The sequence below is a fragment of the Anabrus simplex genome, chromosome 4 (genome assembly GCF_040414725.1).
Source record: "Anabrus simplex isolate iqAnaSimp1 chromosome 4, ASM4041472v1, whole genome shotgun sequence".
In the NCBI taxonomy this organism is placed as follows: Eukaryota; Metazoa; Arthropoda; class Insecta; order Orthoptera; family Tettigoniidae; genus Anabrus; species Anabrus simplex.
The window spans coordinates 220,104,715-220,131,101 of record NC_090268.1 but is presented as its reverse complement, the minus strand read 5'-3'; the positions used below and the strand labels follow the sequence as shown (position 1 = coordinate 220,131,101).

The following is a 26,387-nucleotide window of genomic DNA, read 5'->3' as shown; positions in this document are numbered from 1 at the left end:
ATAAATGTCTCTATATCGATTCCGATCATCTCCCTGCTCTTCTTACTTTTTCTACTCTTTCATATTCCACCCACCTTCCCCCTTCCCGCCCCCCTCCCACCCGTCGTTTCACTCACGTAAACTGGTCCGCTTATCGTACTACCATTGATGACCTCCTTCATGAGTTTCCTCCTCCTACGTCCATGCCCATGTTACTTTCGCTCATTACCCAAGTCGAACATGCCCTTCAAGTTGCAGATCAGCTTCATATCCCCCGCCGTTCTTTTCACCCTACCAAGCCTCCTATCCCCCCCAAAGCTCTTGCCCTCTTGCGACTTGCACATGATTATTACTTTTCCTATCTTCGCACTCGGGACCCTACCACTCTCCTCGAACACCGTCGCACACTTCGTCATGCCCGATCGTATATCAAAGCCCTCAAACGGAAATTCTGGATTACTGCCTGTTCTTCTCTCCCTGACTTGCAAAACACCCGCGCTTTTTGGACTACTTTTCATCGCTTGACAAAAACCCATAAACCTTTGCCTACTTACCCCATTCACACTCCCACTGCTACTCCCCTTACTAACAAAGATAAAGCAGATACATTTGCTGACTATTATTCTCAGGTATTTTCTCCTCCCTCTTCTCCCCAGTTCATTCATCCTGATGAACCTACGATTCAGCAATATTATGCCTCCGACCTCCCTCATCTTCAACCCTCTTTTGCCCATTTTAGTGCTGTGGACTATACTCATCCCCTCAATGCCCCCATTACTCCTCATGAACTTCATACTTATCTTCGTCATAAACGCAATACAGCCCCCGGCTCTGATCAGATTACTTATCGCCATATTCGCGAAGCCCCTCTTTCTCTTCACCATGCTCTTTGCACCATTTATAACACTCTCCTCTACACGGGTTTTTACCCCGCCCACTGGGGGCATGCTCTCATTCTCTTGTTTCTTAAACCTCATAAACCCCCTTCCGCTCTCACATCTTACCGCCCTATTTCCCTCCTCCCCGTCATCTCCAAGATCTTTGAAGGCATTCTGTGCCGTCGTCTCTCTCGTTATCTTCACTCTCTCCATCTCCTTCCCCCCTCTCAAACTGGATTCCGTCCTCATTTCTCTACACATGATAACCTCTTTCATATCACATCTTCCCTCTCCGCTTATCTTCCCACCCACCGACCGGCGGCTTTGGTTTGTCTTGATGTCAATAAGGCCTTTGATTCTGTTTGGCATGCAGGTCTTCTTTACAAACTCCGTCACCTCCCTCTTCCAATCACGGTTATCCGTCTTCTGTTTAATTACCTTCAATGTCGCACGGCAACAATTCTTATTCGTGGTGCTCGTTCTTATACTTTTCCTCTCACTTCCGGTGTTGCTCAAGGCTCCCCTCTTTCCCCCCTCCTTTATATTTTGTATACTTATGATCTTCCTCATCCTTCCCCTCCCCTCCGTTTATATCAGTATGCGGACGATCTAGCTATTCTGGCTTTTAGCCGTACATTTACCTCCCTAACTGCTCATCTTCAAACGTACCTTAATACATTGGTGTCTTGGTTTAACTCCTGGCACCTCACTATTAACCCCAATAAAACTCAATTTATTGTATTTCGCCTTAAAGCTCGCCTTCGTCCCATTAGTAATCGTGTCCGCTTGACCTTGTACAATGTTCCTCTTATTGAAACTAAATTGCTTACTTATCTCGGTATTCCTTTTCAAAATAATTTTCGTTGGAACCACCACCTTGATGCTATACACCGCAAAGCCCTCTCTCGCTTCCGCGCCCTTCGTTCCTTAACAGGCCCTTCGTGGGGCTTGAAGCCCCGCCATCTCCTTACCATTTACAAATCGTTTATTCGCCCCCTTATCACCTACGCTTCCCTCACATGGCTTACTGCTTCCTCTACCGAATATGCTAGTTTACCACGTTATGATCGCCACGCTCTCCGTATCGCCTACCGTCTTCCATACGATACTCCTTCTGCGCACTTTGAACCTCTATATAGCTTTCCTTCCATCCTTACTCATCTTCACACTCTCCGTCTCCATTATCTCACTTCCGGTCTTTCCCATCATAACCCTCTCATTATTGAAGCCCTTGCTCTCTCCCCCTTAGCCTCTGCTATTTATAACAACACTCGTCTCCCTACTCATGATTTTCTTTTTCCCCCTGCAGGTCCTTAGCTTCCACTCACTCCACTTTGCCGCGCCTTGCTCTTAGTTTTGTCTTACTCTCCTGCATATATGATCAATGATGTTCCTGGCTGCGGCTGCACATTTCTGTACCCACGTCGACAATTGCGCCACAAGCGCTCTCTGTGTTGTGTTTTCAGTGCTGTGTTATGTTAGTGCTCTACAGTCATACTTTTCGCTGTGCTTCTTTTATTCGTTTACCATCAACTTTGTTGTTTCGTGTTCTCTTTCCGACTGTTCTCGTGTGTTCTTACGTGCGTATAATTCTGTCTATATACTCCTTACTTTTACCTGCGTTCTCTGCTGTCACTGCATACTTGATGTCTTTTACGTGCTGTGTATCGTACTGCGTGTCCTGTGTTGTATACTGCTTCTGTTCAAAGGTGCACCATTATTGTTTGTTTACATCCTTTTCTTTTTCAGCAGCTTATTTTGTTTTCTTCTTTCAATAGTGCAAAGACTTTTTCTTACCACGCACGGTATATGGACAAACACCAGCCGATATATTCTCAACCTCTGTACTTTCTCTTCATGTATGTCAGTGCAATTTCTCCTGTCTGTATCTGATTTTATTCTGTCAATAAATGGGTGTTTGTTGGGGTTCGCTCCTTGGGGGGTGTGATGTGGGTCTCCCTTGTGGGTCCGCCTGTTGCTCGCCTAACTCCAGCGCCAGTCTTTGCAGATCTTTTCCGGTATGTACGATACATACTTCTCTGCACTTCTCGTTATTTCCATTCTTTTATTTATTCGACGGCCGAAGAGCTCCTAGTTGAGCTGATGGCCCGCCCACCCAATGGCGGTGGGAATGAAATAACTTGATGATGATGATGATGATGATGGGCGCACCATAGCTCTGGTTTCCCTTCAAAACGAATAAATCTTTCGCCTTTTACTAAAGATTTCCGTGGAGGGGAACATTTTGATGAGTCTTTTGAACAATTTTTTGTTTGGTCCAGCCGTTAAGGCGGACCTAAGATAGTAAAGAAACAAAAACTAGCGGTAGTGCAGACGATACAATACTTACAGCCCCTGCCATGACAGGAACTAAGAACAGTAGCGGAAAAGCTCTGTCCAGGAGAAAAAGGGCTTTCTTTTAAATATTATTATTATTATTATTATTATTATTACTACTACTATTATTAACGTACACGCACAAATATTGGTTAACATTGCAGAGAGAATGGAAACATACTTTTATGGGTAGGAAACGACGATAGAATAAAGAATATTAAACTTACATTTGTTTTGTTTTATAGTGGGCTGATCACGACCGTACTGCAAAAGAAACATTTTGAAGCGAAGACTAGTAGAGGAAGCGAGAGCCTCCCCGGAAGTGAAGTGAATTTGGCGGGATGAACCTGATTCTTGCTAGTGAGAGAAGAGGGTTCTGGAGGCGCTAGTGGTAGTTACAAGGTCGCAGTGTTGACAGTTTGGCGGCCGAGGACAGAGGAGGAGTGCGCTCCGGCGGCCTGGGAAGGGAGGTGTCTCTTGAAGAGTTGCACAGTTTAGGCGATGTGGGCTCATTTGACGGCGTGGCGCAGACAGGCCATTTTGCGCAATCTGTTGGTGGAGCAGGGGAAACTATGAGGACGCGCGGCGAGGTTCCTCGCCCCAGTCTTAGCCGCCAGCGTAAGGAAGGAACAGTTTTACGATTGGGTTGACTCCTGCGAATACGCCAATAATATTGTAGGTATCTCGGGCGGGTAATTGTTGGTAGTCGACAGTGCGTTCGCGCTGTGTGTGTGTGTGTGTGTGTTTCCGTGCTGAGTTCGTGCTGGCCCGTTTTTGTTGTTGTCTTCCTCCGAAAGGAAAGAGAAATAAATAAACATCGTGGTTTTTACGTAATACCGTGTTTAGTGAAAATGGAATAGCTACAAGGAAGAGCAACAACGGTGTCTTTTATAGAGACCAGGAAAACGAAATACATATCGTTGGCGGTTCAAAGTAACAGTGAGGTGGAGTGCTGCATTGGATTGTAATCTCTCGCATGCAAACAGCGTTATCACACTGTTCTTAAGGAAAATTAACTGGGCGCACCATAGGTCTGGTTTCCCTTCAAAACGAATAAATCTTTCGCCTTTTACTAAAGATTTCCGTGGAAGGGAACATTTTGATGAGTCTTTTGAACAATTTTTTGTTTGGTCCAGCCGTTAAGGCGGACCTAAGATAGTAAAGAAACAAAAACTAGCGGTAGTGCAGACGATACAATACTTGCAGCCCCTGCCATGACAGGAACTAAGAACAGTAGCGGAAAAGCTCTGTGCAGGAGAAAAAGGGCATTCTTTTAAATATTATTATTATTATTATTACTACTACTATTATTAACGTACACGCACAAATATTGGTTAACATTGCAGAGAGAATGGAAACATACTTTTATGGGTAGGAAACGACGATAGAATAAAGAATATTAAACTTACATTTGTTTTGTTTTATAGTGGGCTGATCACGACCGTACTGCAAAAGAAACATTTTGAAGCGAAGACTAGTAGAGGAAGCGAGAGCCTCCCCGGAAGTGAAGTGAATTTGGCGGGATGAACCTGATTCTTGCTAGTGAGAGAAGAGGGTTCTGGAGGCGCTAGTGGTAGTTACAAGGTCGCAGTGTTGACAGTTTGGCGGCCGAGGACAGAGGAGGAGTGCGCTCCGGCGGCCTGGGAAGGGAGGTGTCTCTTGAAGAGTTGCACAGTTTAGGCGATGTGGGCTCATTTGACGGCGTGGCGCAGACAGGCCATTTTGCGCAATCTGTTGGTGGAGCAGGGGAAACTATGAGGACGCGCGGCGAGGTTCCTCGCCCCAGTCTTAGCCGCCAGGGTAAGGAAGGAACAGTTTACGATTGGGTTGACTCCTGCGAATACGCCAATAATATTGTAGGTATCTCGGGCGGGTAATTGTTGGTAGTCGACAGTGCGTTCGCGCTGTGTGTGTGTGTGTGTGTGTGTGTGTGTTTCCGTGCTGAGTTCGTGCTGGCCCGTTTTTGTTGTTGTCTTCCTCCGAAAGGAAAGAGAAATAAATAAACATCGTGGTTTTTACGTAATACCGTGTTTAGTGAAAATGGAATAGCTACAAGGAAGAGCAACAACGGTGTCTTTTATAGAGACCAGGAAAACGAAATACATATCGTTGGCGGTTCAAAGTAACAGTGAGGTGGAGTGCTGCATTGGATTGTAATCTCTCGCATGCAAACAGCGTTATCACACTGTTCTTAAGGAAAATTAACTGGGCGCACCATAGCTCTGGTTTCCCTTCAAAACGAATAAATCAATTACCCACCTCCCTCTTTTCTCACATCTTCTCAACCCCGTCATCTCTCCTGGCCAGAGAGAGGGCGACACCCTCTAGGTGGCCCGCCCCACCCCTTCAGGGTGGGGAATGAAAGCATTTAAACAACAACAACAACGAATAAATCTTTCGCCTTTTACTAAAGATTTCCGTGGAGGGGAACATTTTGATGAGTCTTTTGAACAATTTTTTGTTTGGTCCAGCCGTTAAGGCGGACCTAAGATAGTAAAGAAACAAAAACTAGCGGTAGTGCAGACGATACAATACTTACAGCCCCTGCCATGACAGGAACTAAGAACAGTAGCGGAAAAGCTCTGTCCAGGAGAAAAAGGGCTTTCTTTTAAATATTATTATTATTATTATTACTAGCAAGATACCCGTGCTTCGCTACGGTATTATACTGAAATTTATAATTGAATGCTTATTGTTTTAGATATATAATCCGCCGAAATTCGCGATCTGACTCGTTTTCAGCGAGAATCCACCAAAATTCCCGATCTGACCCGTTTTCTATTAGATTACGGCACGTTTCCTCCCATTTTTCAATCTTCCTTTCCAGCAATCGATTTCGTACTTCCCGGCCTAGGCTCAGGTATTCCTCCCGGTCAGTTGGGTCCGTAAATCTTTGCCATCTTTTCCTATAATCATTTTTAATATGGATAAAATCCTTGGCGGCACTGAACCCGCGGCCGGACTGCATTCTTAGTCATTACCCGTCCAGGAGCCGTTTCCAGCGCGGTCCACACATTTGACGACGGTCCGGAACATTATTATTATTATTATTATTATTATTATTATTATTATTATTATTATTATTATTATTATTATTATTATTATTACTATTATGTGTTGCTGGGATGAATGATGACAGGGAAAACCGGACTATCCGGAGAAAAACCTGTCCCGCCTCCGTTTTGTCCAGCACGAATGTCACATGGAGTGACCGGGATTAGAACCACGGAACCCAGCTGTGAGAGGCCGGCGTGCTGCCGCCTGAGCAACGGAGGATCCTTATAACTACATTAAGAACAGTAAAATCAATTGGTCTCACCTCCTTTTACACCCCACCGCCGTTAAGTTTATGTACACCCCCCCCCCCCAAAAAAGGATCTTCTAAATACCAATTATCACGACTCTAACTTCTTCAGTTTTTGATTTATGTGTCTTCATGAAAGGAAATCAACTCCTTTACACTCCCGCCCCCAAGATACCCCCCCCCCCCCACAAACGCGTTTTTCTTTGTTTTAAAAGGAGATCCAAAGACGTTTAGTTTTTATTAGATTTATGTATTCTCATACAATTAAGTCAATTAATTTTTCAATTCTTTCACCCCCCCCCCCCTTCATTGGATTTTCCGAGAATACGTGTTTCTTTACTTTTAAAGCAGATTGCAAATATCAAATTTCACGCTTGTAACATCTTCATTTTTGAGATATCAGTAGCCTAATTAAAAGAATTCAACACCAATTTCAGTCACTTTTACCCCCCCCCCCCTCCCTCAACCCAAGTGGTATTTCCGAAAACTAAAAATACACGTTTCATTATGTTTAATGCAGATAAAAAACCATTTTTTTCACTTCTGTAACATGTTAAGTTTTTTTAGATACACTGTAAAAATTCTCATTTTAAAATTTCACCCCTTTTGAGTTCCCCTTAAGTGGAGTTTCCAAAAACAAATCACCTATGTTTCTTTACATTTACAGGAGATTCTAAACACCCACTTTTTACGTCTGTAACATTTTACGTTTCCAAGATATTCTGGAGGTATAGTCTTTCAAAAACCGAGCTCGATAGCTGCAGTCGCTTAAGTGCGGCCAGTATCCAGTATTCGGGAGATAGTACGTTCGAACCCCACTATCGGCAGCCCTGAAAATGGTTTTCCATGGTTTCCCATTTGCACACCAGGCAAATGCTGGGGCTGTACCTTAATTAAGGCCACGGCCGCTTCCTTCCCACTCCCAGCCATTTCTCCTGTCCCATCGTCGCCATAAGACCTATCTGTCGGTCGATAGGTCGGTGCGACGTAAAGCAACTAACAAAAAAAAAAGTCTTTCAAAAATTCACCCCAATTTGTCCCTTCTGTTTAACCGCCATTTATTGGATTTTCCAAAAACTAAAAAAATACGTGTTTCTTTATTTTTAAAGAAGACCCCATATACAAATTTTCAGTTCTGTAATATCTTCCGTTTCTGAGATATATGTATCCTCATTAAAGGCATTCAACCCATTTTTCACTCTTTTACACCCCTCCTATTGGGATTTACAGGAAACAAAAAAATACGTGTTCCTTTATTTTTAGAGGAGATTCTAACTACCAATTTTTACATCTGTAAATTTTAAAGTTTTAAGATGTTGACACACTCATTTTAAAAAATTCACCCCCCTTTTCACCCCCAATATTTGGATTTTCCAAAAACGAAAATATACGTGTTTCTTTACTTTTAAAGTAGATCCCAAATACCAATTTTCAGGTCTGTAATATCTTCAGGTTCTGAATTATAAGTAGCCTCATTAAAGGCATTCAACCCATTATTCACCCTTTTACACCCGTCCTATTGGGATTTTCCGAAAACAAAAGAATACGTTTTCCTTTATTTTTAAGGGAGATTCTAAATACCAAGTTTTACATCTATAAACTTTAACAGTTTTGAGATATAGATACACTCATTTTAAAAAAATCACCCCCTTTTCACCCTCCCCCATTAATTGGAGTTTCCAAAAACAAAAAATACGTCTTTCTTTGTTTTTAAAGGAGATTCCAAACACCAATTTTCAGGTCTGTAATATCTTCAGGTTCTGAAATATAAGTATACTCATTAAAGGCATTCGACCACTTTTTCAACCTTTTCCACCCTTCCTATTGGGATTTTCCGAAAACAAAAAATACCTGTTTCTTTATTTTTAAAGGAGATTCTAAATACCAATTTTCACATCTATAACCTTTAAAAGTTTTGAGATATAGATACACTCATTTTAAAATATTACCCCTTTTTCACCCCCCCCCTTACTTGGATTTTTCAGAAACAAAAATATACGTGTGTCCTTATTTTTAAAAAAGAGATCCCAAACACCAATTTTCAGGTCTGTAATATCTTCAGTTTTTGAAATATAAGTAGACTCATTAAAGGCATTCGACCCCTTTTTCAACCTTTTCCACCCCTCCTATTGCGATTTTCCGAAAACAAAAAAATACGTGTTTCTTTATTTTTAATGAAGATTCTAAATACCAATTTTTACATCTGCAAACTTTAAAAGTTTGGAGATATAGATTCACTCATTTTAAAAATTCACCCCATTTTCACCCTCCCATTAATTGGATTTTCCAAAAACAAAAAAATACATGTTTGTTTATTTTTAAAAGAGATCAAAAGTACCAATTTTCAGGTCTGTAATATCTTCAGTTTCTGAGATATAAGTACTGGTATCGTGATTAAAGGCATTCAACCCATTTTCCCCCATTTTACACCCTTTATCACCCCTCCTATTGGGATTTTCTGAAAACAAAAAAATACGTGTTTCCTTATTTTTAAAGAAGATTCTAAATACCAATTTTTACATCTGTAAACTTTTAAAGTTTTGAGATATAGATACACTCATTTTAAAATTTAACTCCCCTTTTCACCCCCTTAGAGAAGGAATATCCAAAAATCCTCTCTTAGCGAGCACCTACATCTTTATATGAACATATCCCCAAAATTTCATTTCTTTACGTCCAGTAGTTTTGGCTCTGCGATGATGAATCAGTCAGTCAGTCAGTCAGTCAGTCAGGACAAGTTATTTTATATATATAGATTACTATTATTAACGTACACGCACAAATATTGGTTAACATTGCAGAGAGAATGGAAACATACTTTTATGGGTAGGAAACGACGATAGAATAAAGAATATTAAACTTACATTTGTTTTGTTTTATAGTGGGCTGATCACGACCGTACTGCAAAAGAAACATTTTGAAGCGAAGACTAGTAGAGGAAGCGAGAGCCTCCCCGGAAGTGAAGTGAATTTGGCGGGATGAACCTGATTCTTGCTAGTGAGAGAAGAGGGTTCTGGAGGCGCTAGTGGTAGTTACAAGGTCGCAGTGTTGACAGTTTGGCGGCCGAGGACAGAGGAGGAGTGCGCTCCGGCGGCCTGGGAAGGGAGGTGTCTCTTGAAGAGTTGCACAGTTTAGGCGATGTGGGCTCATTTGACGGCGTGGCGCAGACAGGCCATTTTGCGCAATCTGTTGGTGGAGCAGGGGAAACTATGAGGACGCGCGGCGAGGTTCCTCGCCCCAGTCTTAGCCGCCAGGGTAAGGAAGGAACAGTTTACGATTGGGTTGACTCCTGCGAATACGCCAATAATATTGTAGGTATCTCGGGCGGGTAATTGTTGGTAGTCGACAGTGCGTTCCCGCTGTGTGTGTGTGTGTGTGTGTGTTTCCGTGCTGAGTTCGTGCTGGCCCGTTTTTGTTGTTGTCTTCCTCCGAAAGGAAAGAGAAATAAAAAAAACATCGTGGTTTTTACGTAATACCGTGTTTAGTGAAAATGGAATAGCTACAAGGAAGAGCAACAACGGTGTCTTTTATAGAGACCAGGAAAACGAAATACATATCGTTGGCGGTTCAAAGTAACAGTGAGGTGGAGTGCTGCATTGGATTGTAATCTCTCGCATGCAAACAGCGTTATCACACTGTTCTTAAGGAAAATTAACTGGGCGCACCATAGCTCTGGTTTCCCTTCAAAACGAATAAATCTTTCGCCTTTTACTAAAGATTTCCGTGGAGGGGAACATTTTGATGAGTCTTTTGAACAATTTTTTGGTTGGTCCAGCCGTTAAGGCGGACCTAAGATAGTAAAGAAACAAAAACTAGCGGTAGTGCAGACGATACAATACTTACAGCCCCTGCCATGACAGGAACTAAGAACAGTAGCGGAAAAGCTCTGTCCAGGAGAAAAAGGGCTTTCTTTTAAATATTATTATTATTATTATTATTATTATTACTATTATTAACGTACACGCACAAATATTGGTTAACATTGCAGAGAGAATGGAAACATACTTTTATGGGTAGGAAACAACGATAGAATAAAGAATATTAAACTTACATTTGTTTTGTTTTATAGTGGGCTGATCACGACCGTACTGCAAAATAAACATTTTGAAGCGAAGACTAGTAGAGGAAGCGAGAGCCTCCCCGGAAGTGAAGTGAATTTGGCGGGATGAACCTGATTCTTGCTAGTGAGAGAAGAGGGTTCTGGAGGCGCTAGTGGTAGTTACAAGGTTGCAGTGTTGACAGTTTGGCGGCCGAGGACAGAGGAGGAGTGCGCTCCGGTGGCCTGGGAAGGGAGGTGTCTCTTGAAGAGTTGCACAGTTTAGGCGATGTGGGCTCATTTGACGGCGTGGCGCAGACAGGCCATTTTGCGCAATCTGTTCGTGGAGCAGGGGAAACTATGAGGACGCGCGGCGAGGTTCCTCGCCCCAGTCTTAGCCGCCAGGGTAAGGAAGGAACAGTTTACGATTGGGTTGACTCCTGCGAATACGCCAATAATATTGTAGGTATCTCGGGCGGGTAATTGTTGGTAGTCGACAGTGCGTTCGCGCTGTGTGTGTGTGTGTGTGTTTCCGTGCTGAGTTCGTGCTGGCCCGTTTTTGTTGTTGTCTTCCTCCGAAAGGAAAGAGAAATAAATAAACATAGTGGTTTTTACGTAATACCGTGTTTAGTGAAAATGGAATAGCTACAAGGAAGAGCAACAACGGTGTCTTTTATAGAGACCAGGAAAACGAAATACATATCGTTGGCGGTTCAAAGTAACAGTGAGGTGGAGTGCTGCATTGGATTGTAATCTCTCGCATGCAAACAGCGTTATCACACTGTTCTTAAGGAAAATTAACTGGGCGCACCATAGCTCTGGTTTCCCTTCAAAACGAATAAATCTTTCGCCTTTTACTAAAGATTTCCGTGGAGGGGAACATTTTGATGAGTCTTTTGAACAATTTTTTGTTTGGTCCAGCCGTTAAGGCGGACCTAAGATAGTAAACAAACAAAAACTAGCGGTAGTGCAGACGATACAATACTTACAGCCCCTGCCATGACAGGAACTAAGAACAGTAGCGGAAAAGCTCTGTCCAGGAGAAAAAGGGCTTTCTTTTAAATATTATTATTATTATTATTACTACTATTATTAACGTACACGCACAAATATTGGTTAACATTGCAGAGAGAATGGAAACATACTTTTATGGGTAGGAAACGACGATAGAATAAAGAATATTAAACTTACATTTGTTTTGTTTTATAGTGGGCTGATCACGACCGTACTGCAAAAGAAACATTTTGAAGCGAAGACTAGTAGAGGAAGCGAGAGCCTCCCCGGAAGTGAAGTGAATTTGGCGGGATGAACCTGATTCTTGCTAGTGAGAGAAGAGGGTTCTGGAGGCGCTAGTGGTAGTTACAAGGTCGCAGTGTTGACAGTTTGGCGGCCGAGGACAGAGGAGGAGTGCGCTCCGGCGGCCTGGGAAGGGAGGTGTCTCTTGAAGAGTTGCACAGTTTAGGCGATGTGGGCTCATTTGACGGCGTGGCGCAGACAGGCCATTTTGCGCAATCTGTTGGTGGAGCAGGGGAAACTATGAGGACGCGCGGCGAGGTTCCTCGCCCCAGTCTTAGCCGCCAGGGTAAGGAAGGAACAGTTTACGATTGGGTTGACTCCTGCGAATACGCCAATAATATTGTAGGTATCTCGGGCGGGTAATTGTTGGTAGTCGACAGTGCGTTCGCGCTGTGTGTGTGTGTGTGTGTGTGTGTGTTTCCGTGCTGAGTTCGTGCTGGCCCGTTTTTGTTGTTGTCTTCCTCCGAAAGGAAAGAGAAATAAATAAACATCGTGGTTTTTACGTAATACCGTGTTTAGTGAAAATGGAATAGCTACAAGGAAGAGCAACAACGGTGTCTTTTATAGAGACCAGGAAAACGAAATACATATCGTTGGCGGTTCAAAGTAACAGTGAGGTGGAGTGCTGAATTGGATTGTAATCTCTCGCATGCAAACAGCGTTATCACACTGTTCTTAAGGAAAATTAACTGGGCGCACCATAGGTCTGGTTTCCCTTCAAAACGAATAAATCTTTCGCCTTTTACTAAAGATTTCCGTGGAGGGGAACATTTTGATGAGTCTTTTGAACAATTTTTTGTTTGGTCCAGCTGTTAAGGCGGACCTAAGATAGTAAAGAAACAAAAACTAGCGGTAGTGCAGACGATACAATACTTACAGCCCCTGCCATGACAGGAACTAAGAACAGTAGCGGAAAAGCTCTGTCCAGGAGAAAAAGGGCTTTCTTTTAAATATTATTATTATTATTATTATTATTACTACTATTATTAACGTACACGCACAAATATTGGTTAACATTGCAGAGAGAATGGAAACATACTTTTATGGGTAGGAAACGACGATAGAATAAAGAATATTAAACTTACATTTGTTTTGTTTTATAGTGGGCTGATCACGACCGTACTGCAAAAGAAACATTTTGAAGCGAAGACTAGTAGAGGAAGCGAGAGCCTCCCCGGAAGTGAAGTGAATTTGGCGGGATGAACCTGATTCTTGCTAGTGAGAGAAGAGGGTTCTGGAGGCGCTAGTGGTAGTTACAAGGTCGCAGTGTTGACAGTTTGGCGGCCGAGGACAGAGGAGGAGTGCGCTCCGGCGGCCTGGGAAGGGAGGTGTCTCTTGAAGAGTTGCACAGTTTAGGCGATGTGGGCTCATTTGACGGCGTGGCGCAGACAGGCCATTTTGCGCAATCTGTTGGTGGAGCAGGGGAAACTATGAGGACGCGCGGCGAGGTTCCTCGCCCCAGTCTTAGCCGCCAGGGTAAGGAAGGAACAGTTTACGATTGGGTTGACTCCTGCGAATACGCCAATAATATTGTAGGTATCTCGGGCGGGTAATTGTTGGTAGTCGACAGTGCGTTCGCGCTGTGTGTGTGTGTGTGTGTGTGTGTGTTTCCGTGCTGAGTTCGTGCTGGCCCGTTTTTGTTGTTGTCTTCCTCCGAAAGGAAAGAGAAATAAATAAACATCGTTGTTTTTACGTAATACCGCGTTTAGTGAAAATGGAATAGCTACAAGGAAGAGCAACAACGGTGTCTTTTATAGAGACCAGGAAAACGAAATACATATCGTTGGCGGTTCAAAGTAACAGTGAGGTGGAGTGCTGAATTGGATTGTAATCTCTCGCATGCAAACAGCGTTATCACACTGTTCTTAAGGAAAATTAACTGGGCGCACCATAGCTCTGGTTTCCCTTCAAAACGAATAAATCTTTCGCCTTTTACTAAAGATTTCCGTGGAGGGGAACATTTTGATGAGTCTTTTGAACAATTTTTTGTTTGGTCCAGCCGTTAAGGCGGACCTAAGATAGTAAAGAAACAAAAACTAGCGGTAGTGCAGACGATACAATACTTACAGCCCCTGCCATGACAGGAACTAAGAACAGTAGCGGAAAAGCTCTGTCCAGGAGAAAAAGGGCTTTCTTTTAAATATTATTATTATTATTATTATTATTACTACTATTATTAACGTACACGCACAAATATTGGTTAACATTGCAGAGAGAATGGAAACATACTTTTATGGGTAGGAAACGACGATAGAATAAAGAATATTAAACTTACATTTGTTTTGTTTTATAGTGGGCTGATCACGACCGTACTGCAAAAGAAACATTTTGAAGCGAAGACTAGTAGAGGAAGCGAGAGCCTCCCCGGAAGTGAAGTGAATTTGGCGGGATGAACCTGATTCTTGCTAGTGAGAGAAGAGGGTTCTGGAGGCGCTAGTGGTAGTTACAAGGTCGCAGTGTTGACAGTTTGGCGGCCGAGGACAGAGGAGGAGTGCGCTCCGGCGGCCTGGGAAGGGAGGTGTCTCTTGAAGAGTTGCACAGTTTAGGCGATGTGGGCTCATTTGACGGCGTGGCGCAGACAGGCCATTTTGCGCAATCTGTTCGTGGAGCAGGGGAAACTATGAGGACGCGCGGCGAGGTTCCTCGCCCCAGTCTTAGCCGCCAGGGTAAGGAAGGAACAGTTTACGATTGGGTTGACTCCTGCGAATACGCCAATAATATTGTAGGTATCTCGGGCGGGTAATTGTTGGTAGTCGACAGTGCGTTCGCGCTGTGTGTGTGTGTGTGTGTTTCCGTGCTGAGTTCGTGCTGGCCCGTTTTTGTTGTTGTCTTCCTCCGAAAGGAAAGAGAAATAAATAAACATCGTGGTTTTTACGTAATACCGTGTTTAGTGAAAATGGAATAGCTACAAGGAAGAGCAACAACGGTGTCTTTTATAGAGACCAGGAAAACGAAATACATATCGTTGGCGGTTCAAAGTAACAGTGAGGTGGAGTGCTGCATTGGATTGTAATCTCTCGCATGCAAACAGCGTTATCACACTGTTCTTAAGGAAAATTAACTGGGCGCACCACTCTCAACTGTCCAGCTACAGTTCTTACGCCGAACGAAGCCACGAGTGTTTATTGCGCTTTAAAAACGTGGTCTATCCAGGCGGACTGAGTAACTGTAGAGAGGTGTCACCTCAGGACGCTCTAAGTGTTTGATGACCATCGCCGAAGCTACGTTATTCTCACCATGAGTGACAACGAAATGGAATCCAGTGACAAGGGGAAGCATCCACGACCACTTGACGACAATGACGCCCTCAGTCCGACCATGGGACGGAAGAAACTCTGCGCAGACCAAGCCTCCAAGCCCTCTACGGGATCGACGTACACTTCTCTAAATTCTGTAATCGAAAATCCGGATAATTTGGACGACGATTCCCTGGCAGGTCCATCTTTGGCTGGTTCTCACCCAGCCAGCCCATCTCTAGCGCCTCTTCCTCCTGCGCAATATATGCCCAGCAATGTTCGCAGTTATGCTAAAGCAGCCTGCAATCCTGCTCTTCCGCCGAGTATCCGCCAGCGCAGTGTCCCTTCTTCTTCTATGTCTCCTTTTGAACCCAGCTTCTATATTATCAAACTTGTCCACATAGACTCAGACAAGGCCAATACTCGATTTATTTACCAACTTCTCTCCAAATTCACTCCTAACCTTTCTGACTACAACTTGGAACTTCAGCGCACTAAGGATGGCTTCAACATCAAAACTAGCCAACCTTACTACAATCACTTCCTGGCAAATATAGGAGCCCATCAACTTGGCTCACATTGTCAGGCAGCTAATCTCACTCAACAACGGCCTTCCCGTCGCCCTGAGCCTCCCTCTCGTCCAGCCCCGGTACTCTCGGTTGTGGCATATGGTGTGGACAGAGACTTTACTGAAGATGAGATCGCCGCCCAGCTCCAACTTGCGGGCCACAACATCTACCGGGTTTTGCGTATTCGCAACGCCCAAGGACCGACTTCTCTGGTTCGTGTCCTCTCCCGGGATGTGGTGACCCTGGACGCGCTTCTACGGGATGGCGCCATGGTGTACGCGCGCCGACACAGAGTGGAGCCTTCAAGATCTTCGCCTCCCCAGAAGATACGATGCGCTAGGTGCCAGCGTTATGACCATCCACCTGGCACCCCATGTGTGCAGCCCGAGGTATGCGCCATCTGTTCCAGTGAGGAGCATCCCACACCCCAATGCCCTAACAAATCCACCCCCAAGTGCATCAACTGTTCCCTTCCTCACCCAGCCTTCAGTTACAAGTGCAAATCTACACCCCTCCCTGACCCCACTCACCCTGAGACGGCTGTTCCTGTCACCTCCCAGGACCTTCCTACTCCTGTCTCCTCTTCCACCCTCCCTCCTCCCAGTTCTGAGAATATCATCCGTTTCATTACGATGATACTCCAGAACATCCTTCCCTACCATCGTCCCCACATCGTTTCCCAGGTTCAACTAGCGGCTCGGTTGATCTTGAACACACATGTGGACATCACGTACTCAGGGACTAGAATGCATTTTGCGTTCTTTCCCCTGCGTGCCGTCCATTTTGTGCGGTAAAAGTGAAAATCTACTATGCTAATATTCAATCTCTCGTAGCCCACCGACCGCTTTTTGACCTTTCCTTATCCCAGTATGCCCCGGATATCTTTGTTCTAAATGAAACTTTCCTGACGCCCCTCCTCCACCCACAATTCCCACTCCATACTATTTTTCGTGGGGACCGTATTTACGAACCTCGAGGAGGGGTCGCCATTGGCGTCCGAAAAGGTCTTACTGTTAAACAACATTATTTTCCTTTCCCTAATAACTTTACTGAATATTTACTCCTCGAACTCTTCACTCCTACATATAACTTTGTAATTGCTACTCTCTATTTACCTTCGCGCAATCCTATTCCCTCCGATTTTCTTCAATATATTGATACCCACTTTCAACATTACATTCTTTTAGCAGATATTAACATTACCTCCTATACTCTTGCACAGCTTGCTAGTTTTCAAGATCTATGTGATAACCTCCGGGGCATTTTTATCCCTTTCCCCTTTCCTACTTTACCTAATCATAACTCTACCCCTGATATATTCATTGCTTCTCCCACTTTCGCCCTCGCTCCTAAAATACAACCCATGATGCACATCGGCAGTGATCATGCACCTGCTCTGATCACCTTTCCCAACATTTCTTTGTATCATTCCTCATCTCGTCCCCGTCCACCCCCAACCCGTCGGTTTTCTCATACCAATTGGGATCATTATCGCACTACTATTACCGAGCAACTTTACGACTCACGCCCTCCATTATCTATCCCCTCTCTCCATAGTCTTATTACTAAAATTGAAAAAGCTATTATTACAGCTGATCACCTTCATATACCCCGTCGTTCTTTTCATCCCTCTAAACCTCCCATTCCACCCAAAGCTCTCCAACTTCTCCATCTTGCGCATGACTTATATCATGCCTACACTCGTACTCATGACCCGACAACCTTACTCCAACACCGTCGTGCGCTGCGCCACGCCCGTTCCTACATCAAGGCTATCAAACGCAAACTCTGGATTGATAAATGTCACGAACTTTCTGACTTACAGGACCCTCGACATTTTTGGACTGTTTTCCACCGTCTTACAAAAACCAACACACCTCTTCCTCAGTACCCCATTCTTCATCCTCCTCACCACCCCACGACAGATAAAGACAAGGCCGACCTCTTTGCCTTTCACTATACTAAAGTCTTCTCTCCCTCTATTGCCCCTCATCTTCTACATCCTGATGAAGCCACTATCACACAGCTTACCCATTCTGATCTTCCAGAACTCCAACCATCCTTTTCTCATTTCAGTAATGTAGATCATTCTCATCCCTTAAATGCTCCAATTACTCCTCGGGAAATCCATGCCTTTCTGAAAAATCGAAAAAATACCTCTCCCGGAGCTGACCATATTACATATCGTCATATTAAAGAAGCCCCCTCCCTCCTTTTTGATTTATTAAGTAACATTTATACGTTTATTCTCTACACTGGCGCTTTCCCCGCTCATTGGGGCAAGGCCAACGTTCTACTCTTTCTAAAACCAAACAAACCCCCCTCCGATCTTAGTTCCTACCGCCCTATCTCTCTTCTCCCCGTTCTGTCAAAAATTCTAGAAGGTATCTTGAGTAAGAGACTCTCTTCCTATTTATATTCTCTCGGTCTCCTCCCTCAATCTCAAATCGGCTTCCGCACCCGCCATGCTACTCAGGATCACCTTTTCCACATCTCCGCGTCCCTTACTACCTTTCTTCGTCCCCGCAATACGGCTGCCTTGTTATGTCTGGATGTGGACAAAGCATTCGATTCTGTCTGGCATTCCGGCCTGCTCTACAAGCTTCGTCACCTTCCTCTTCCTCTCACTATCGTTCGCTTCGTTAGTAATTTCCTGCACCATCGTTCTGCTCAGATCATCATTCATGGTACTCCTTCCTATACCTTCCGGATGACTGCTGGTCTCCCACAAGGATCACCACTATCTCCTTTCCTCTACATTCTCTTCACCTATGACATCCCTCATCCCGATCCTCCACTACGACTTTACCAATACGCCGACGACTTAGCTATCCTTGGCCTCACCTCTTCCACCCTCTCCCTTACCCGACTTCTTCAAACTTATTTGACTACCCTAGAATCTTGGTTTAACTCTTGGCATATTACTGTAAACCCTGCCAAAACTCAGTTTATCGTCTTCCGTAAGAAATCTCGCCTCTGTCGCCCGCGTCACCGCATTCTCTTAACCATGTATCACACCCGCCTAATAGAAACCAATCTTCTTAAATATCTTGGTATTAAATTCCAAAGCAATCTTCAATGGAATCATCATCTCACAGATACATATAAACGAGCCCTTCAACGCTTTCGGGCCCTCCGTTTACTTACGGGTAAAACGTGGGGCCTCAAATCTACCCAAATCTTAAATGTCTACAAATCTTTCATTCGTCCCGTCGTTACTTATTCCTCTTTGACGTGGTTAACTGCGACACGGATCCAACATCTACAACTTCTTAAACTTGATCGTCACGCTATGCGCATTGCCTATTCCCTCCCTCTTGACACCCCATCTGCCAATTTCGGTCCCCTTTATACCTTCCCTGACATCCTTACCCATCTCCATACCCTCCGTGTTCACTACCTCCGAAACGGTCTTCAGAATAATAATCCCATTATCTCTGAAGCCATCAATCTTTCTCCCCTTGCTACCGCCCTTCTTCATCATACTTGCACCCCGGTTACTTCACATCTCTTTCCTCAGCACCTCTCGTAGCTTCTATGCTTTCCCACCACTGCTCATCTCATGGTTTCCTTCTCCTTGCTGTTTTTTTTTTTTTTCACCCCCAGTGGTATGCTCCTCGCAGCAGTGGTGCCCCCCTCGGTGCTCTTTTCTTTATGGCACCACAAGTGCTATCGCTGTTTTTCTTTTACCGTTGCTTTAATTTTCAGGTCTTGCTCAGACTCTTCTTCGCAATTTTGTTTCTGCTGTAGTGTGCCTCTTGCTTTACTTTTATGTGTTAGTGCCTCATTATAACTACAACGTACTACTGTTTTGTTATATTACTTACATTTCTTTCTGTTTTTTCTTCTTTTCATGTATATACCCTCACCCGTGATACTCAGTGTATTCATTCAAAGTGCAGTGTCAGTGTAAAACCGAGAACATACCACGGATTGACCTTATCAAGTTTTTCTTTCTTTTGTCTCTTTGTTTTATCCGTATACTTGTAACTCTGTACTTTGCTTTTATCAATAAACCAGGGATACCAGGGGTCCGACTATGGCGGTCGTCATGCGGACCTCCCCTGGGTGTCTGCAGGTGACCTCTGCGCTATACACCTCCCTTTCGCTCCTACTATGTATGTACAGTACATACTTGACTTGATACTGCTCTTTTATGATATATATCTCCGTCTCTCCGGCCCAAGAGCTACTAGTTTAGCTGCCGGCCCGCCCGCCCCCCCCCCCTCTTCGGTGGGGGTGGTGGGAGTGAAATGACATCTTGATGATGATGATGATGGGCGCACCATAGCTCTGGTTTCCCTTCAAAACGAATAAATCTTTCGCCTTTTACTAAAGATTTCCGTGGAGGGGAACATTTTGATGAGTCTTTTGAACAATTTTTTGTTTGGTCCAGCCGTTAAGGCGGACCTAAGATAGTAAAGAAACAAAAACTAGCGGTAGTGCAGACGATACAATACTTACAGCCCCTGCCATGACAGGAACTAAGAACAGTAGCGGAAAAGCTCTGTCCAGGAGAAAAAGGGCTTTCTTTTAAATATTATTATTATTATTATTACTACTATTATTAACGTACACGCACAAATATTGGTTAACATTGCAGAGAGAATGGAAACATACTTTTATGGGTAGGAAACGACGATAGAATAAAGAATATTAAACTTACATTTGTTTTGTTTTATAGTGGGCTGATCACGACCGTACTGCAAAAGAAACATTTTGAAGCGAAGACTAGTAGAGGAAGCGAGAGCCTCCCCGGAAGTGAAGTGAATTTGGCGGGATGAACCTGATTCTTGCTAGTGAGAGAAGAGGGTTCTGGAGGCGCTAGTGGTAGTTACAAGGTCGCAGTGTTGACAGTTTGGCGGCCGAGGACAGAGGAGGAGTGCGCTCCGGCGGCCTGGGAAGGGAGGTGTCTCTTGAAGAGTTGCACAGTTTAGGCGATGTGGGCTCATTTGACGGCGTGGCGCAGACAGGCCATTTTGCGCAATCTGTTGGTGGAGCAGGGGAAACTATGAGGACGCGCGGCGAGGTTCCTCGCCCCAGTCTTAGCCGCCAGGGTAAGGAAGGAACAGTTTACGATTGGGTTGACTCCTGCGAATACGCCAATAATATTGTAGGTATCTCGGGCGGGTAATTGTTGGTAGTCGACAGTGCGTTCGCGCTGTGTGTGTGTGTGTGTGTGTGTGTGTTTCCGTGCTGAGTTCGTGCTGGCCCGTTTTTGTTGTTGTCTTCCTCCGAAAGGAAAGAGAAATAAATAAACATCGTGGTTTTTACGTAATACCGTGTTTAGTGAAAATGGAATAGCTACAAGGAAGAGCAACAACGGTGTCTTTTATAGAGACCAGGAAAACGAAATACATATCGTTGGCGGTTCAAAGTAACAGTGAGGTGGAGTGCTGAATTGGATTGTAATCTCTCGCATGCAAACAGCGTTATCACACTGTTCTTAAGGAAAATTAACTGGGCGCACCATACAGCCTCCCACAACCACCGTTTGCTCTCCCGTGTCCACCACTCCTCCCGTCATTACTGTCGCCACTACCACCATACCTTCCGTTTCTTCTTCCCCTTCTTCTGTCCCTTCTTGTGTTCCGTCTACTTCTCCCTCTACCGTCACATACAGTCACTCCTCCCCTATCATGTCCACCGCCCCGACCTCCTGCACTCCGTCCATTCCTACATTTCACTCGTCACCTGCAACTCACCTGGATGATACTCTCGCAGCTTCGTCTGTCTCTCAAGGCCCTGCCGCCCATTCTACATCGACTTCTCCGCCATCTGTCCCACCGAGCTGTGTCGTCCGTGGGATTGCACCTGACGTTTCGGACCAGGATATTCTTCAAGAACTGCAACAGGAGGGACTCCCTGTCCGCCGGGTTTTTCGCATCCTCAACACCGATGGCCCGACGTTTATGGTACGCCTTCGCCTCGCCTCCTCTGCTGATGTCGACCGACTTCTCACCACCGGCGTCCGTTTTCGGGGACGTCTCCATCGGGTGGAGCGTTCTCGCTCCCCCCCGCGGCTTGCTGGATTTACTCGTTCCACGTCTCCTCCTTCTCCCTCTCCAACCGTCCCCCCGCCGCCACCCATCCCCCCGCCAACACCCATCCCTCCCCCAATTCCCCAGTCTCCCTTCCGCCTTCCGCCACTCTCCATCTTAGAACTTCTTCGTCTCCTGGCCACTTCCGTTACGAATCTCACGACTAATCTGTACTACCTCCTTCTTCAATACTACCCCTGTCCTTCTCCTTATGCCTCCTTTTCGAACCCCCTCCCTATTTCTCCACAATACTTGTGAATATTTGTCTCTTTTCTGTAACACTTTTATGTTCTGCTATTGCGCGCCCGAGATATACCACCTCCTTCCTCAATAAATAAGTACCCAGTTGGGGTCCGCCCCGGTGTGTGTGGTGTGGGTCTGCCCTGTGGGCCCCTTTGCGGTTCACGGCCCCCTGCGCCACAGCTATAACCCGGTCCTTTACGTATGTACGATACATACTCTCTTATTATGTCTTACAGTTACATTTTCTTCTTTCTCATGGCCGAAGAGCTGCTTTGTTCAGCTGATGGCCCGCCTCCCCTTCGGGAGGAATGAAATGACCTCATGGACGACGACGACGACGACGCGCACCATAGGTCTGGTTCCCCCCTCCATCTTTTCCGTCACACCATCATGTAAAGCTCTGTATCTAATATATTGTATCTTTGTCAATAAAGCACAGCAAATGCAAATCTGCCAATAAAGCGCTAGAGAACCTACACTTCCTTTATCCCATCTCCTTTACTATTTCAAACCGCCTTTTCCCCATCTCCCTCTTTTTTCACTCCTTCTCAACCCCGTCATCTCTCCTGGCCAGAGAGAGGGCGACACCCTCTAGGTGGCCCGCCCCACCCCTTCAGGGTGGGGAATGAAAACATTGAAGCAAGCTGGTTTCCCTTCAAAACGAATAAATCTTTCGCCTTTTACTAAAGATTTCCGTGGAGGGGAACATTTTGATGAGTCTTTTGAACAATTTTTTGTTTGGTCCAGCCGTTAAGGCGGACCTAAGATAGTAAAGAAACAAAAACTAGCGGTAGTGCAGACGATACAATACTTACAGCCCCTGCCATGACAGGAACTAAGAACAGTAGCGGAAAAGCTCTGTCCAGGAGAAAAAGGGCTTTCTTTTAAATATTATTATTATTATTATTATTACTATTATTAACGTACACGCACAAATATTGGTTAACATTGCAGAGAGAATGGAAACATACTTTTATGGGTAGGAAACGACGATAGAATAAAGAATATTAAACTTACATTTGTTTTGTTTTATAGTGGGCTGATCACGACCGTACTGCAAAAGAAACATTTTGAAGCGAAGACTAGTAGAGGAAGCGAGAGCCTCCCCGGAAGTGAAGTGAATTTGGCGGGATGAACCTGATTCTTGCTAGTGAGAGAAGAGGGTTCTGGAGGCGCTAGTGGTAGTTACAAGGTCGCAGTGTTGACAGTTTGGCGGCCGAGGACAGAGGAGGAGTGCGCTCCGGCGGCCTGGGAAGGGAGGTGTCTCTTGAAGAGTTGCACAGTTTAGGCGATGTGGGCTCATTTGACGGCGTGGCGCAGACAGGCCATTTTGCGCAATCTGTTGGTGGAGCAGGGGAAACTATGAGGACGCGCGGCGAGGTTCCTCGCCCCAGTCTTAGCCGCCAGGGTAAGGAAGGAACAGTTTACGATTGGGTTGACTCCTGCGAATACGCCAATAATATTGTAGGTATCTCGGGCGGGTAATTGTTGGTAGTCGACAGTGCGTTCCCGCTGTGTGTGTGTGTGTGTGTGTGTTTCCGTGCTGAGTTCGTGCTGGCCCGTTTTTGTTGTTGTCTTCCTCCGAAAGGAAAGAGAAATAAAAAAAACATCGTGGTTTTTACGTAATACCGTGTTTAGTGAAAATGGAATAGCTACAAGGAAGAGCAACAACGGTGTCTTTTATAGAGACCAGGAAAACGAAATACATATCGTTGGCGGTTCAAAGTAACAGTGAGGTGGAGTGCTGCATTGGATTGTAATCTCTCGCATGCAAACAGCGTTATCACACTGTTCTTAAGGAAAATTAACTGGGCGCACCATAGCTCTGGTTTCCCTTCAAAACGAATAAATCTTTCGCCTTTTACTAAAGATTTCCGTGGAGGGGAACATTTTGATGAGTCTTTTGAACAATTTTTTGGTTGGTCCAGCCGTTAAGGCGGACCTAAGATAGTAAAGAAACAAAAACTAGCGGTAGTGCAGACGATACAATACTTACAGCCCCTGCCATGACAGGAACTAAGAACAGTAGCGGAAAAGCTCTGTCCAGGAGAAAAAGGGCTTTCTTTTAAATATTATTATTATTATTATTATTATTACTACTATTATTAACGTACACGCACAAATATTGGTTAACATTGCAGAGAGAATGGAAACATACTTTTATGGGTAGGAAACAACGATAGAATAAAGAATATTAAACTTACATTTGTTTTGTTTTATAGTGGGCTGATCACGACCGTACTGCAAAAGAAACATTTTGAAGCGAAGACTAGTAGAGGAAGCGAGAGCCTCCCCGGAAGTGAAGTGAATTTGGCGGGATGAACCTGATTCTTGCTAGTGAGAGAAGAGGGTTCTGGAGGCGCTAGTGGTAGTTACAAGGTTGCAGTGTTGACAGTTTGGCGGCCGAGGACAGAGGAGGAGTGCGCTCCGGTGGCCTGGGAAGGGAGGTGTCTCTTGAAGAGTTGCACAGTTTAGGCGATGTGGGCTCATTTGACGGCGTGGCGCAGACAGGCCATTTTGCGCAATCTGTTGGTGGAGCAGGGGAAACTATGAGGACGCGCGGCGAGGTTCCTCGCCCCAGTCTTAGCCGCCAGGGTAAGGAAGGAACAGTTTACGATTGGGTTGACTCCTGCGAATACGCCAATAATATTGTAGGTATCTCGGGCGGGTAATTGTTGGTAGTCGACAGTGCGTTCGCGCTGTGTGTGTGTGTGTGTGTGTGTGTGTTTCCGTGCTGAGTTCGTGCTGGCCCGTTTTTGTTGTTGTCTTCCTCCGAAAGGAAAGAGAAATAAATAAACATCGTGGTTTTTACGTAATACCGTGTTTAGTGAAAATGGAATAGCTACAAGGAAGAGCAACAACGGTGTCTTTTATAGAGACCAGGAAAACGAAATACATATCGTTGGCGGTTCAAAGTAACAGTGAGGTGGAGTGCTGCATTGGATTGTAATCTCTCGCATGCAAACAGCGTTATCACACTGTTCTTAAGGAAAATTAACTGGGCGCACCATAGCTCTGGTTTCCCTTCAAAACGAATAAATCTTTCGCCTTTTACTAAAGATTTCCGTGGAGGGGAACATTTTGATGAGTCTTTTGAACAATTTTTTGTTTGGTCCAGCCGTTAAGGCGGACCTAAGATAGTAAACAAACAAAAACTAGCGGTAGTGCAGACGATACAATACTTACAGCCCCTGCCATGACAGGAACTAAGAACAGTAGCGGAAAAGCTCTGTCCAGGAGAAAAAGGGCTTTCTTTTAAATATTATTATTATTATTATTATTATTACTACTATTATTAACGTACACGCACAAATATTGGTTAACATTGCAGAGAGAATGGAAACATACTTTTATGGGTAGGAAACGACGATAGAATAAAGAATATTAAACTTACATTTGTTTTGTTTTATAGTGGGCTGATCACGACCGTACTGCAAAAGAAACATTTTGAAGCGAAGACTAGTAGAGGAAGCGAGAGCCTCCCCGGAAGTGAAGTGAATTTGGCGGGATGAACCTGATTCTTGCTAGTGAGAGAAGAGGGTTCTGGAGGCGCTAGTGGTAGTTACAAGGTCGCAGTGTTGACAGTTTGGCGGCCGAGGACAGAGGAGGAGTGCGCTCCGGCGGCCTGGGAAGGGAGGTGTCTCTTGAAGAGTTGCACAGTTTAGGCGATGTGGGCTCATTTGACGGCGTGGCGCAGACAGGCCATTTTGCGCAATCTGTTGGTGGAGCAGGGGAAACTATGAGGACGCGCGGCGAGGTTCCTCGCCCCAGTCTTAGCCGCCAGGGTAAGGAAGGAACAGTTTACGATTGGGTTGACTCCTGCGAATACGCCAATAATATTGTAGGTATCTCGGGCGGGTAATTGTTGGTAGTCGACAGTGCGTTCGCGCTGTGTGTGTGTGTGTGTGTGTGTGTGTGTGTGTGTGTGTTTCCGTGCTGAGTTCGTGCTGGCCCGTTTTTGTTGTTGTCTTCCTCCGAAAGGAAAGAGAAATAAATAAACATCGTGGTTTTTACGTAATACCGTGTTTAGTGAAAATGGAATAGCTACAAGGAAGAGCAACAACGGTGTCTTTTATAGAGACCAGGAAAACGAAATACATATCGTTGGCGGTTCAAAGTAACAGTGAGGTGGAGTGCTGAATTGGATTGTAATCTCTCGCATGCAAACAGCGTTATCACACTGTTCTTAAGGAAAATTAACTGGGCGCACCATAGGTCTGGTTTCCCTTCAAAACGAATAAATCTTTCGCCTTTTACTAAAGATTTCCGTGGAGGGGAACATTTTGATGAGTCTTTTGAACAATTTTTTGTTTGGTCCAGCTGTTAAGGCGGACCTAAGATAGTAAAGAAACAAAAACTAGCGGTAGTGCAGACGATACAATACTTACAGCCCCTGCCATGACAGGAACTAAGAACAGTAGCGGAAAAGCTCTGTCCAGGAGAAAAAGGGCTTTCTTTTAAATATTAT

At 44.7% G+C, this 26,387-nt stretch overlaps 11 non-coding genes and 1 pseudogene across 11 annotated transcripts; all 12 read left to right on the top strand.

Annotated features, from left to right (window-relative positions):
- Window positions 1–3,031: 3,031 nt before the first annotated feature.
- On the top strand, window positions 3,032–3,152 carry LOC136872889 (U5 spliceosomal RNA). The gene has a single exon (XR_010860047.1). It is a non-coding gene; the product is annotated as a U5 spliceosomal RNA (small nuclear RNA).
- A 1,070-nt stretch (window positions 3,153–4,222) lies between these two features.
- On the top strand, window positions 4,223–4,343 carry LOC136872888 (U5 spliceosomal RNA). The gene has a single exon (XR_010860046.2). It is a non-coding gene; the product is annotated as a U5 spliceosomal RNA (small nuclear RNA).
- Window positions 4,344–5,527: 1,184 nt separating this feature from the next.
- LOC136872887 (U5 spliceosomal RNA) lies at window positions 5,528–5,678 on the top strand (annotated as a pseudogene).
- A 4,487-nt stretch (window positions 5,679–10,165) lies between these two features.
- LOC136872953 (U5 spliceosomal RNA) lies at window positions 10,166–10,287 on the top strand. The gene has a single exon (XR_010860107.2). It is a non-coding gene; the product is annotated as a U5 spliceosomal RNA (small nuclear RNA).
- A 1,060-nt stretch (window positions 10,288–11,347) lies between these two features.
- Window positions 11,348–11,468, top strand: LOC136872963 (U5 spliceosomal RNA). The gene has a single exon (XR_010860117.2). It is a non-coding gene; the product is annotated as a U5 spliceosomal RNA (small nuclear RNA).
- Window positions 11,469–12,531: 1,063 nt separating this feature from the next.
- Window positions 12,532–12,652, top strand: LOC136872904 (U5 spliceosomal RNA). The gene has a single exon (XR_010860062.2). It is a non-coding gene; the product is annotated as a U5 spliceosomal RNA (small nuclear RNA).
- A 1,069-nt stretch (window positions 12,653–13,721) lies between these two features.
- Window positions 13,722–13,842, top strand: LOC136872955 (U5 spliceosomal RNA). Its single transcript, XR_010860109.2, has one exon. It is a non-coding gene; the product is annotated as a U5 spliceosomal RNA (small nuclear RNA).
- A 6,081-nt stretch (window positions 13,843–19,923) lies between these two features.
- Window positions 19,924–20,044, top strand: LOC137500708 (U5 spliceosomal RNA). The gene has a single exon (XR_011018211.1). It is a non-coding gene; the product is annotated as a U5 spliceosomal RNA (small nuclear RNA).
- Window positions 20,045–22,558: 2,514 nt separating this feature from the next.
- LOC137500719 (U5 spliceosomal RNA) lies at window positions 22,559–22,679 on the top strand. Its single transcript, XR_011018221.1, has one exon. It is a non-coding gene; the product is annotated as a U5 spliceosomal RNA (small nuclear RNA).
- A 1,060-nt stretch (window positions 22,680–23,739) lies between these two features.
- On the top strand, window positions 23,740–23,861 carry LOC136872941 (U5 spliceosomal RNA). Its single transcript, XR_010860097.2, has one exon. It is a non-coding gene; the product is annotated as a U5 spliceosomal RNA (small nuclear RNA).
- A 1,068-nt stretch (window positions 23,862–24,929) lies between these two features.
- LOC136872886 (U5 spliceosomal RNA) lies at window positions 24,930–25,050 on the top strand. The gene has a single exon (XR_010860044.1). It is a non-coding gene; the product is annotated as a U5 spliceosomal RNA (small nuclear RNA).
- Window positions 25,051–26,131: 1,081 nt separating this feature from the next.
- LOC136872885 (U5 spliceosomal RNA) lies at window positions 26,132–26,252 on the top strand. The gene has a single exon (XR_010860043.2). It is a non-coding gene; the product is annotated as a U5 spliceosomal RNA (small nuclear RNA).
- Window positions 26,253–26,387: the final 135 nt, after the last annotated feature.